This window comes from Poromitra crassiceps (assembly GCF_964638095.1).
Source record: "Poromitra crassiceps genome assembly, chromosome: 12".
Classification (NCBI taxonomy): domain Eukaryota; kingdom Metazoa; phylum Chordata; class Actinopteri; order Beryciformes; family Melamphaidae; genus Poromitra; species Poromitra crassiceps.
This window is the reverse complement of record NC_139632.1, coordinates 17,749,081-17,762,691: the sequence shown is the minus strand read 5'-3', so window position 1 is coordinate 17,762,691 and position 13,611 is coordinate 17,749,081.

Here is a 13,611-nt window from a genome sequence, read left to right as displayed (position 1 = left end):
CTTCCCTCTTGGAAGGATTTTATGGCATGCTTGTTGCATCTGCCACCAATGGGGGTTTAACAGTTACAAAGCCCTGGACTGCAGTGTGGCGTCTCAACAACTATTGTGCTATGAGAGTTCTGTTGGGGATTTAAATGTAAAAAGAAAAGCAATGGAACAACAAACAATATCATTCAAACACATTATTTCAAGAACACAGCATTGCCTATTCGAACATTGAGTTGACCTATATGGAGGAAATATGAACTATGGTGTTGTGAAACCTGTTGATCCACAAGGCATGGTCTCTATGCCATGACAGAGAGGGAACTCTTGCCTTTTCTTTTAAAACAAGGTTTTTCAGGTTTTTCTCCTATTTTCTCCCCAAATGTACGGTACGTGGCCAATTCCCCCTGCTGTCCCGGTTGTAGCTCCACCTCCTCTGCCGATCTGGGGAGAGTCCTAGACTAGCACATGCTTCCTCCGATACATGTGCAGTCGCCAGCCACTTCTTTTCACCTGACAGCGAGGAGTTTCACCGGCAGGACATAGCATGTGGGAGGATCATGCTATTCCCCCCAGTTCCCCGACAGTTCCAACAACCTGGTGCTAAATGCTCAAAAGACAGTGGAGATGGTTGTGGTTTACAGCAGGGGTTCCCAACCTTTTTTGTGCCAAGGACCGGTAGATACAGAGTACATGGAGAAAAAAGTCGCGGACCAATTTTGATGGTTTTAGTTACATATATATTTACTCACCAGGTGGCGACAAAGGGTAAATAACAGCCTTTTGTGTTGTGCTGTATGTAGCCTACAGTATTTGTTTTTGTTTGAACTACAAACATAAATAAACGTCAACTTGAAACTATGTTTCTACTACCACACACAGCCTATAATATTATAGCCTATGTTTATATATAAAAAAAAAAGAGTGGACCAGGCTCGCGGCCCAGTACCAAATGCGTTGCGGCCCGGTACCGGTGGTTGGGGACCACTGGTTTACAGGAGGAACACAGCCCCCCCTTCTGCCATCACCTGGGTGGCTCCTCAGTCAACACTGTCAAGTCCTTCCGCTTCCTGGGATCCATCATCAGCCAGGACCTGAAATGGGAGCTGAACATCAGAGCTCTCACCAAGAAGGCACAGCAGAAGATGTAGTTTGTGCAGCAGCTGAAGAAATTCAAAGTGCCCCATCGTTAAGTCCATCCTTACCTCCTCATCACCGTCTTGTATGCTGCTGCCACTCTCAAGGACATCAACAGACTGCAGCGCACCCATCTGCTGTGCTGAGAAGGAGATCGGATGCAACCTGCCATCCCTTCAGGACCTGCACACAGCCAGCATGCTGAAGCGGTATTCTAAGATCATGGCCGACCCCTCTCACCCCGGCGCTTTGGATAAAAGCGCTATATAAAAAGCAGGCCATTTACTGGTAACAAACTCTTTAAAACACTCCCCCTTGGCAAGAGACTGAGGTCTGTCAAGAAGACCAGAACCTCTCACCACAAGAACAGCTTCTTCCCAACTGCCATCGCCCTCATCAACAAGGCCTGAAAGCCCTTACCAAGGACCCTACGCACCCCCACCCCCCCCGTCCACTATCCCCTGAACACAGCTGAATCTCCCCCACTGATACGAGCCCTCCCCCCATCAAACGTCACTTTACAACTACAGCAGCTGGACTACACTCGTTACATTAAAGTATGATAGCTGCTTCTCCTACCAGAATTTCTACTCCATTACATTACTCTTGTTAATTACATCGAGCACCGCTTGGACGGCAAATCCCATTTAATTTAACGCCCATTTAACTTGGACTGTAAATTTATATTTAATGCCTACTTAACACTCCTCTTATTTGTGTATATATTGGACTGTACTTGCAATGTTGTGACTTGTCTTTTAGATATTTTTCCTATTTTACTTATCTCTGAATATTGACATGACCGCTATGCTGCATTCTTACACTAAGACAAATTCCTCGTATGTAATCTTGCATAACGTGGCAATAAAAGTGATCTTGATTCCGATTGTGATTCCCACCCGCAGACACGGCCAATTGTGTCTGTGAACATGTGACCATTGCTTTTTGTGAAGAAAGGAGCTTACAAAGATGGAGGATGTAAGCAGCTCAACAGATTAATAAAGCACAAAAGGCAGGGCAGAGCGCGTGGGCGGGACAATAAACTAAGCGTTGAATTTTGTGTAAAGATGTCCTAACTGGCGAGGGAGAGCGGGAGGAAGAGAAAGACAGAGAGAGAGAGAGAGAGGGAGAGAGGGAGAGGGGGAGAGAGAGAGAGAGAGAGAGAGAGGGAGAGAGGGAGAGAGGGAGAGGGGGAGAGAGAGAGAGGGAGAGAGGGAGAGAGGGAGAGAGGGAGAGAGAGGGAAAGGTAAAACAGAAACAAGGAGCTGACAATTAGGGACAACTAATCATCAAGTGTGTAACCAAGCGCATCCCCCCAGGCCGGTGCCAGCGCTTGCACTGTGCTTGAACCTGCACTCTGAATGCCAACGGCAGATAATTATAAACCCACAGGGCAGGCCTCCTCTGTGCAGAGGGAGGGATGGAGCCTCAGCCAAACCTGAACTCCTGACCTTCTTCACACACCAAGCGTCTGTTGTGGGCTTCGGGAGGTGCAAGATGGGTCACAGCGAGCCGCGAGGCAACGGGGAGAGAGCGCGAGAGAGAGAGAGAGGAAGAAAGGGTGGGGGAATGTGGGGGCAATGAGGGGCGATGGGTGAGGGGCACAGAGCAGGGGGTGGGGGTTGGGGGGGGGGGGTGGGGGCTTCACGGGGGATGGGGAGGTAGCAGAGGTAGGGGGGTCGGGGTGGGTGGCGGGGGTCACACTGGAGAGTCACTTTGTTGGCATTCTTTGGTGAGTGCTCCCAACCAATCAGAGGAGAGGACAAACCACTGTGTTTGACAAATCAGACTGCAGTAAGAGAAATCCCTTTTGTTATGCCTGTGTGGTTATCTCTCTGTCTTTATCACCATTCATTAGGTGGGGAAATGCAATCTGTTCAAGTCCTTTGTACGCAAAGCAAAGAAGCCTTTGTCTCACCTTAATCATCTGTTCAAGTTTCCTTAGTTTATCAATAGCATTGTAACCCATCAAGTTAATTCTTTAAGTCCTCGATTGTCGGGAGTTTTAAAGTCAGTAATGTCCCTGTGTGACACTGACATGCAACACAGAGAGGTAGAGAAAATACTCCAAATAAAGAAGAAAAAGGTTTGACAAGAATCGCCATCTTGGCCTATCATTTTCCCCGTCTTCTCTGTGAAGTCAGAAATGTCGGCGGACCACCTCAGCTCATCTGGCCTCATACTCTCATCACGAAGATCTCCCTCGCTTTGCACTTTGCCAATTTCCCATGATTGAATGTAATTGGGACCAGATAACCCGCTTCTCTCTCTCTGCTCGGCCGCCTTTGATCACTCCTGACCTGGCTCCAGCTCAACTCTGACACACAGGCAAGCATTTCTTGGGTGGCTTGTGATTGCTCACAGACAGACAGACAGACAGCGAGATATATGGAGTAGTGATATGTGAATCTGATGTCTTTCGAATCCAACATGCAGCAGGGAGTATTAAAACCTGTCTGGTATTGCTCAAGTTTCAGCCACCGGCTGTCTCACAGCCAAAAAAAATAATTGGTGCAAATCAATAATGTGCGAGTTGTTTGTGTCAACGTGAGTGGATATGTATGGTTGTTTATGCGTGTGTGCATGCATATCATGAGGGATTGTGTTGGGGGAATAGAACAAGATGTGCGCAAAGATTCCCTAAATTCGATTCAGGAGATTCGTAAATCCTCTGCAAATTACTGTTGCCTCTTTCTTTTTTCCCTCCACCATTCCCTCTCTTTGAAACTTGTCTTCTGAGGCGATCACTCCCAGATGTTGAATATTAGATGTAATCACTTCCATTTGCCGGCTCTTTGACTCTCACTGCGAGGTGACACGCCGTCTCCCTCTGACATCTCCTCACAATGGACAATTACCCAGCATGCCCAGCACTCATCAATCACTTTCCGCAGAGAACTTTGACACCAGAAATCTGGTAGAAATCATCTCATCCGATAACCCAGAGTGCTACAAATCTGCTTATGATTGTTGTATTTTGTTGTATGCATCGTGTGTGTGTGTATGTATGTATGTATGTATGTATGTATGTATGTGCATGCATGTATGTATGTATGTATGTATGTATGTATGTACAGTATGTATGTCTGTGCATGCATGCATGTATGTATGTATGTATGTATGTCTGTGCATGCATGCATGTATGTATGTATTTGTATGTATGTATGTATGTATGTCTGTGCATGCATGTATGTATGTATGTATGTATGTATGTCTGTGCATGCATGCATGTATGTATGTATGTATGTGCATGCATGCATGCATGTATGTATGTATGTATGTATGTCTGTGCATGCATGCATGTATGTATGTGCATGCATGCATGTATGTATGTATGCATGTATGTATGTATGTATGTATGTATGTATGTGTTACATAGCTTTCGCGTCCACCAATTCAATGGCTGTCACCAGGGCTGACCCAGGGCTTCGGATCCAGCCAGCTCCGTGGAAGTACCCCTGGTGACGACATCATCACCGTGTCAATGACATCACAATGCGATCAGTGACATCAGACATCATGTGACGTCCCGACCGATTATGTCATAGCCAGCTGGACAATGCCAGACTATAGTCAATATGACATCATCGAACAAGTGTGACATCACTAAGCGGGAAGGAGAGATGAGAGTTATGACATCACCAGTGATCTCATACCCCCGAAGCCAGCCAGGCTATATAAGGTTTGCACAGAACAAGATCAGTCATCCAATATGCCACGAACCCAGAGTCCCACGCAGAGTGATGAATCGGAAGACGAGGCGTTCAGCTGCTCTCCTCGTAGTAGAACATAAGGTCCATCAAGGTCCATCAAGGTCCGAGGTGCAACATTCACAAGGTTCCAGGCACGACCACAATACACAGTTCAAGAAGACTACGTTCTTTCTGACAGATGTATCTGAGACAATGCAAGCTAAACAAACTACTGAGCGACTGCGAGCACGAGCTCCAGCGGACTAGAGACCGCAAGCTCCACGAGGATGTATGTATGTACATTATGTATGTATGTATGTATGTATGTATGTATGTATGTATATGTCTGGGATCAACTGAAATCAACTGAAAATGCGCCTAATGCTTGCATTTTAACTCCTAATCAGTGCTATTCTGTGTGGCATTTCAGCACTGTCAAGCACACACTGTTTTGTAGCTTGCATCGCTCTGCTCACAGTAGAGCACACACACTGAAAGAGTCACTTTTGATCTACTGTTTACCAAACACTATGGTGTCAGTTGAACTTTAAAGATATCCATGTGCTTACAGCTATCCTGGCGAGTGGAATTTATCTTTGGCATATGGAGAAGTTGAACATTTTGGATTTAAGGAGAATTGCATGCCTGTTGAATTAAAGTTGTTCACCTTTCCACCTTCAGAGTCTATCACTTTCTTCACCTCCCTACATGTCAAGTTTACATTTTAAGTCCTTCCCCTTCTCCAATACACCTCACCACCACCTCTCTCATCTCTCTCCCACTCTCATCTCTCTCTCTCTCTCATATTCTCTGAGACTGACAGCAAGCCTTCTCTGGCTGACCTGCATTTCACCCCCACCGCCACACCGTCCCGAACCGCCGACGGAGGGTGAGTTACAGCCCAGGATCCAATCTGGTGCAGAACGGGCCTGGAATATGGGCCAGATTTGAGTCCCACAGGGCCTTTTCGGCCCCCGTGGCCGGACTGCTGCGCTCTGACGGGGTCACCCAGACTCCAGACGTGCACAGAGCGCTCTGACGGGGTCACCCAGACTCCAGACGTGCACAGAGCGCTCTGACGGGGTCACCCAGACTCCAGACGAGCACAGAGCACTCTGACGGGGTCACCCAGACTCCAGACGAGCACAGAGCACTCTGACGGGGTCACCCAGACTCCAGATGAGCACAGAGCACTCTGACGGGGTCACCCAGACTCCAGACGTGCACAGAGCGCTCTGACGGGGTCACCCAGACTCCAGACGTGCACAGAGCGCTCTGACGGGGTCACCCAGACTCCAGACGTGCACAGAGCGCTCTGACGGGGTCACCCAGACTCCAGACGAGCACAGAGCACTCTGACGGGGTCACCCAGACTCCAGACGAGCACAGAGCACTCTGACGGGGTCACCCAGACTCCAGACGTGCACAGAGCGCTCTGACGGGGTCACCCAGACTCCAGACGTGCACAGAGCACTCTGACGGGGTCACCCAGACTCCAGACGTGCACAGAGCACTCTGACGGGGTCACCCAGACTCCAGACGTGCACAGAGCACTCTGACGGGGTCACCCAGACTCCAGACGTGCACAGAGCGCTCTGACGGGGTCACCCAGACTCCAGACGTGCACAGAGCGCTCTGACGGGGTCACCCAGACTCCAGACGTGCACAGAGCACTCTGACGGGGTCACCCAGACTCCAGACGTGCACAGAGCGCTCTGACGGGGTCACCCAGACTCCAGACGTGCACAGAGCACTCTGACGGGGTCACCCAGACTCCAGACGTGCACAGAGCGCTCTGACGGGGTCACCCAGACTCCAGACGTGCACAGAGCACTCTGACGGGGTCACCCAGACTCCAGACGTGCACAGAGCACTCTGACGGGGTCACCCAGACTCCAGACGTGCACAGAGCACTCTGACGGGGTCACCCAGACACCAGACGTGCACAGAGCACTCTGACGGGGTCACCCAGACACCAGACGTGCACAGAGCACTCTGACGGGGTCACCCAGACTCCAGACGTGCACAGAGCACTCTGACGGGGTCACCCAGACTCCAGACGTGCACAGAGCACTCTGACGGGGTCACCCAGACTCCAGACGTGCACAGAGCACTCTGACGGGGTCACCCAGACACCAGACGTGCACAGAGCACTCTGACGGGGTCACCCAGACACCAGACGTGCACAGAGCGCTCTGACGGGGTCACCCAGACTCCAGACGTGCACAGAGCGCTCTGACGGGGTCACCCAGACTCCAGACGTGCACAGAGCACTCTGACGGGGTCACCCAGACTCCAGACGTGCACAGAGCACTCTGACGGGGGCACCCAGACTCCAGACGTGCACAGAGCGCTCTGACGGGGTCACCCAGACTCCAGACGTGCACAGAGCGCTCTGACGGGGTCACCCAGACTCCAGACGTGCACAGAGCACTCTGACGGGGTCACCCAGACTCCAGACGTGCACAGAGCGCTCACATCACTTCTCCTGCTGAGGGAAATTCCAATGGGCTCAGTGGGAACGAGGGAGGAGAGACAGAGAAGAAAAGAGAGAAATGTATAAATGTAGAAGAGAGGAAATTGTGATGGGGGGGGGACCTGGATTTGCATTGTGGCCAATGTGGCTCCTCTCACTTGGGTCCATTCTGGAGAAAGAAGCAGAGCGAATTTTCACATTCATCTCATTCTGGGCGCGTGCTCCTTTTGGCTGTTCTCACGACCCCCCTTTGACACGGCCACATCATCGCTGACCTCTCAGATCCGTCATTCGGGAAGTGGAGCTGAGCAGAAATTATAGTTCATGTGAATCAGATGTGACGGAGTGGGGCTTCACCGCCTGGCAGCGCAGCCAGAAGGGGAAGCACCTGTTTCCAAATAAATTTCCAGATAAAGATGATATACTGTAGTCGGATCATATGTGTTGAAAATCTGAAATCGAATTCCTGGTGCGTATCGACTTTATTTGCTCTCAGGTGAATTCTTTAGCAACCCTCCTCCCAGGCTATAAGTAACCAAGTCCTGGATTCCTGGATTTAGAGAGAGCAGGCCGGTCACATGTTTCTCCAGCCGTCTTCCCTCAGAGGCTGCAGAGCGTTTTGACCCCGGGGTCTCAGGGTTGAGGTGGAGGCCCAGCCAGCCCTCGCTGGTGGACCCATGAACCGTGTCAGGTCATGTCAGCTCTCTGCTCAGCTCCCCTTACGTGAATGTAAATAAAGCCAGTTCAACTTGGTTCCGCTCCACTCGCCCTCTCCCTCCTCACGCCCATGCATCACCACGAGTGACATCGGAAGAGGAAGGCCCTTTTGTCAAGGCCTCTTCATGTCAAGAAACCATCAAAGAAGATGATGGTGAGAGGGGGAACTTGCTTTTTACTCTTGGCCATCTAATGCATGTTTCCTCGTATATTGCCTTTGTGATCTAGGTAGAATACACCAAGAAGCCCTTTTCTGGACAAATGCAAAATCCAAGGCGAACCCTGCTCGATGTTCCTGAATGAGCCATCTGAACTGAAACCAAAGGAAGAGAAGGAGGCGAGGGCAGCATGGACCCGGTCCCAAGAGGTCATAAATTGTCAAGGCAGACCCAGTCTGAGCAGGGAATTGAGCCCAGGCAGAAGCCCCCTTAAACAGTCTGGGGGTCTCTGTTTCTCTCAGGGTTTAACCCTCTCACCCCTTCTCATTGGCCACTCTTTTATTCACTAAGCTGATTTATTGGCGCTCGCCAGGGAGAAAAACAAGCATGGCACAGCCTCTCCTTTGATGAATGACCCAAACCACTATCTTCATCTCAACTGGGACCTACGGCTCCACTGGCTAAGAAGGTGTGTGTGTGTGTGTGTGTGTGTGTGTGTGTGTGTGTGTGTGTGTGTGTGTCTGTGTGTGCGTGCGTGTGTGCGTGTGTGTGTGTGTGTGTGCATGCATGTGTGTGTGTGCATGTGTGTGTGTGTGTGTGTGTGTCTCTTACGTTTGCTTGTGCTGTTCACTCTGTGCAAATTGGGGTCACGTGTGTGTTTTTCTCCTGCATACAATGTGCTTCTGACAAAGGGAGAAACAGCAAACAGCAGAAAAGACCAAGAGAGAAAAGGCATCAATGTCTGCTTCAGTGACATGAACAATTATAATACAATAATGGCACGTCACCATTTTATGCTATGCTGACAAAATGAAACAGAGCCACGTTTGATATGCGTTATGACACAAATATCTCATGTGCTATCTCAAGAGCCACCTTCTCCTCTACCAGTTCTCTTCTCTCCCCGGTGGTTCTGTCTCTCCCATGGTCCCCCTATCCCTGGACCTGCCCCTGGCTGCCCCAATGCAACACAGGCCCTCTTCTCCCCAAATGAAATTCTTTGGAAAGTCATTTTATATCACCCTTTGAACGTGCATTGAACTGTAAAACCACCCCATTGGAAACAAAATAAAGGGATAGGAGAGGGAGAGAAAGGGGGGGGATGGGGCAAGGAGGAGAATTATAATTCTTTGCAGGCCTTTGGTATTAACCCAAACACCAGAGCTGTCAGCAGTTCAGAGAGGGAGGTGCGAGGGGCAAACATTCAGTGTTAATTGGCACTTTGTAAGCTCTGAGCCTTCCTTTTGTGGGGGAAGTGGAAGAGAGAGAGAGAGAGAGAGAGAGAGAGAGAGTGAGCGAGCGAGGGGGAGAGAAAGGGAGAGGAGAGGGTCGACAGAGGGGGGAGAGAGAGAGAGAGAGAAAGCCAGCTCTTGTTCTTGTAGGTTTGTTGGGCCTTGTTGAGGGTGTTTACGGTTCACTTCTTATCCTTTGTTAATTGGTCTTTCTCTCCCCCAATGAAAAAAGAAGAAGAATTCATGTAACCCCCACCCTGCCACCCATGCTCCCTGTGACTCGCCCCACCAGCCTGATCAGCAGCAACACAGGGATAAAAGACAAGAACATAACGAAATGATTGTCCTACGTACATCATTAAATTCTTAAACAGAATCAAAACTTTTTGGGCCTGTATCTTATCGTATCAGATGTCATTGAAACTGTACTATTAGGCCTATTGTTAGCAGTGTTGGGCAAGTTACTTTCAAAATATAATATACTACATATTACTAGTTACTTTCATTTGGAAGTAATACATTACTTTACAATATTACTGTCTGTGTAGAGTAACTTGTTAGTTATTACACTACTTTTACATTACTTTCACCAAAATAACAGCAGTAGCAGAATGACATCGCCGCCCCGGAACATCCCGAAAAATAATTTCAACCGTCTTGAAGTCAGTGTACGGTCCAAAATTCTAAATGTTATCCTTTTCCTTTATTGTTATTGTCATCTATAGTGGTTATTTGCATAAAAACACACAATTTGATTAGGAAATGATTGTATCTTTATTTAAATATGTGCTTTGATAAAAGAAAGAACGAATGTAACTCAATTTGTAACTTGTGTTACTTGATAAAGTAACTGGTATAATATTACTGAAATCCTATTGGCAATAAGTTATATTACTGAGTTACTGCTAAAAGTAATATATTACATGTAATATGTTACTTTTGGAATGAGTTACCCCCAACACTGATTGTTAGCTACTGCAAGACACTCTGAAGTTCAGAAAGGTGGCAGCCTGATATCTTTCTGTTATCCGTAGATATGTAGAAAGTAGAATATGAATATTTCTGAGCAAAAATAGCCTACATTGCATAGCATGTTTCTACACGTGAATATCAACGTTACATGTCATAGAGTCTGCTATTCAAATAACACGTGGAGGGGGTGGGTGTTATGGCTGGGGTGGCGTGTCTGGTCATGGTCACAGCGTTAAAGTTTGCATTTCAACCGTGGGTCACTCATTTAACATTTTTGTTGTTGAAATCTAATCCAAAGCAAAGCATAAAACCAAGTTGTTTCACTTACATAATCAAAGTTGTTAAAGTTGTTCTATTTGCATTCAGCATAGGAAAGGCAGCAAGTTTTCAAATTAACCACTTCCTTTTCTTTCTTTTTCAAATTTACATTGAGATTGTAGGCTTAAAATGCCACATTTAAGAAATGTATTTTGCCAAAGTTTTGTTTGAAATTGACATGAATATACATCCCTGGTTTGTACGACATGTAAAATGCCAATGTTTTATTCTGGTTATGTAAAGCCCTGTAAAAGGGGGATATGGAAAGAGTAGATTACGCTGCTTTCCCAGATCAATGTGTATTTTTGTCTTTAAGTCACAGAAACATAGTACATGTACTGCACACACAAATGTCACAGTGGATATTATTACTAAGTTACTGAAAACAATATAACAAAAATATAAAATATAGCCTATAGCCTCAATAGACCATTCTAAAATATTACTATTGGAATGTACAGGTAAACCAGTAACTTAGTAATATAAACTCACTCATACAATAAAACACCAGTAACTAACATTGTGTACATGGCCACAAGGCACTACTATTCCACTACTATTCCAGAGCTGCTAGTTAGCTTTGCACACGGTTCTAACACTGCACCAGACGGCTGCCGGTGGCTAACGTTAGCTTAGCTACATTAGCAGGTAATTAACTGCATTCCTTAAGAAAACATAGCCTACTAGACAATATCAAATGTTACCATGAGGGATAAATACCTGTAAAATGGGGATATGGTGTGGAAAGAGTAATGACGCTGCTTTCCCAGATCGTGTATTTTTGTCTGAAGGGCGGAAGCAGTGCGTCCCACAATATCCCTCCAATCGCCTAGGCGCCGCCTGCTGGTACCCTCCAGTAATTACTACTGTTTGTGAAACTTACGAAACCTGAGCATAGAAACAGAAAACTAAACTAAAACAGAAAATGTAGCCTATGCTGTTCTCAAATGACTAAACATAACTACAAAGACAACAATGAAACACCACAACATGAAAATGCCCACAACATAACTGAAATCAATATAAAACAAATGCTTTGTGTTATTCTGCTATATCCAAATAATGAGTTTTTACTGCTTTTAATTATTCTAAACATAGGCTACTTTATCAATTGTTCCCAAGCATTTGAACCCTTTTAGTGCCTTTTAACAAAATATGAGTTTTTACTGCTTTTAACTATTCTAAACATACTTTTTATCAATTGTTCCCATGACTGTATATGTATGATCTTTTTAATCTTAGCACAGACCATGAATTTATTCTGCTATACCCGAATTGCATCTATCACAGTTACTGCGTTGACCCTGAGCATAGCAGATCATTTTTAATTGGGAGGGTTTGAGGGGGCGGGGAGAATATGGCTGTCAATTCTTTTTTCTTTTTTCCCCATCCGAGGTGGATGAGAGATGAACTGGAATGGAAAGACTGACTTACAGGATGTAAAAACACCCCGTCTTTCCTCTTGTGCCTCCTCTCCTTCTGCCTATGTGTTTTGAGTTTTCTCAATTAATTAGAGAGGAAAGGACTGAGAGAGAGAGAGAGAGAGAGAGAGAGAGAGAGGACAGTACCTGTCTTTTGAGAGAGGCAGGCGGAGGCCGGCCTTATCTGCTTCACAGCACCTCTGGCCTCTCTCTCTCTCTCCCACTGACTGATGTAAATAATAATAGTGCCAGTAGTGAAAGGACACAGGTGTCAACCATTGTGCTGCTCTGAATGGAGCTGGGGGAAAGAGGTTAGGGGTCACAGGGCCACCTCCGCCACCTCTCACACCCACACTGTTTTTATTCACACTGACGCTCCCTTTCATAGCTTTTCATATTGTCCTCTCTCTCTCTCTCTCTCTCTCTCTCTCTCTCTCTCTCTCTCTCTCTCTCTCTCTCTCTCTCTCTCTCTCTCTCTCTCTCTCTCTCTCTCTCTCTCTCTCTCTCTCTCTCTCTCTCTCTCTCTCTCTCTCTTTTGTTATCATAGCTCAGTGTTTTGTGAAAACTTTCCGGAGGTCATGCACAAGCTTGGTATTCAGGAAGATTAACATTCTTCTCCAACTTAATCTGCTCGCACAACAAGATCAATGGCTGGATTCGATGTGAAGAGCCAATAAATGGGAGGGGAAATGTGAATTTATATTATTATTTACATCACAGAAAATCTGTAAAACACATGCACTGTATGGTCATATGAGTTATTAGCAAGTCTTTACTTGCATGCTTATTGTTTATTTATCAGCAGCACTGTCTTATCCAATACATTTATATTATGTGCAACGTTACACACTGTAGCCTATACTGTAACTCAGTAAGAATTGTATAGTATTATTGGAGCTTCAGAAGGCCTCGTGATGGAGGCATTTATATTGTCAAAGGACTATGACAAACTTGTTCTTTAAAGAACTGCATACATTAATTTAGCATATATTTGAGCATTAAAAAACAATTACCGACAAATGAATTCGTCATGCAAAATGACCCTCTTTGTTGTGTAAATTTTTTTCCATCATTACATCATCAAAGCTACTTCCTTGGAAAGTATAGACTACATTTCCCAGCATCATAGAGCAACACTAAAACCAGCGGCGTAAAACAGATAGAAAACGATTACGGAATCAGAAACAGGAGAGGGAGCGAGCAACTCTGACCTATACATGGCTGCTGCATCATAGTGATGATGCTGTGAGGTTGGATGTGTGGGGGCACACAAGCGTACCGACTGTGGAGGCCTGCGTCAGCTCTTTGCTGTGATTTACTGTTCATCGTCCTCCACTCGCCTTCACACGGGAGACTCATGGGTCCCATTCTCACCAGTAGGCGACCCATTCCCTAGGATATGGATGATATAAATGCCACACACACACACGCACACACACACACACACACACACACACAAGCTGGCGAACATGCAAGCCAGCATGCATGTGTGTCTACCAAGGC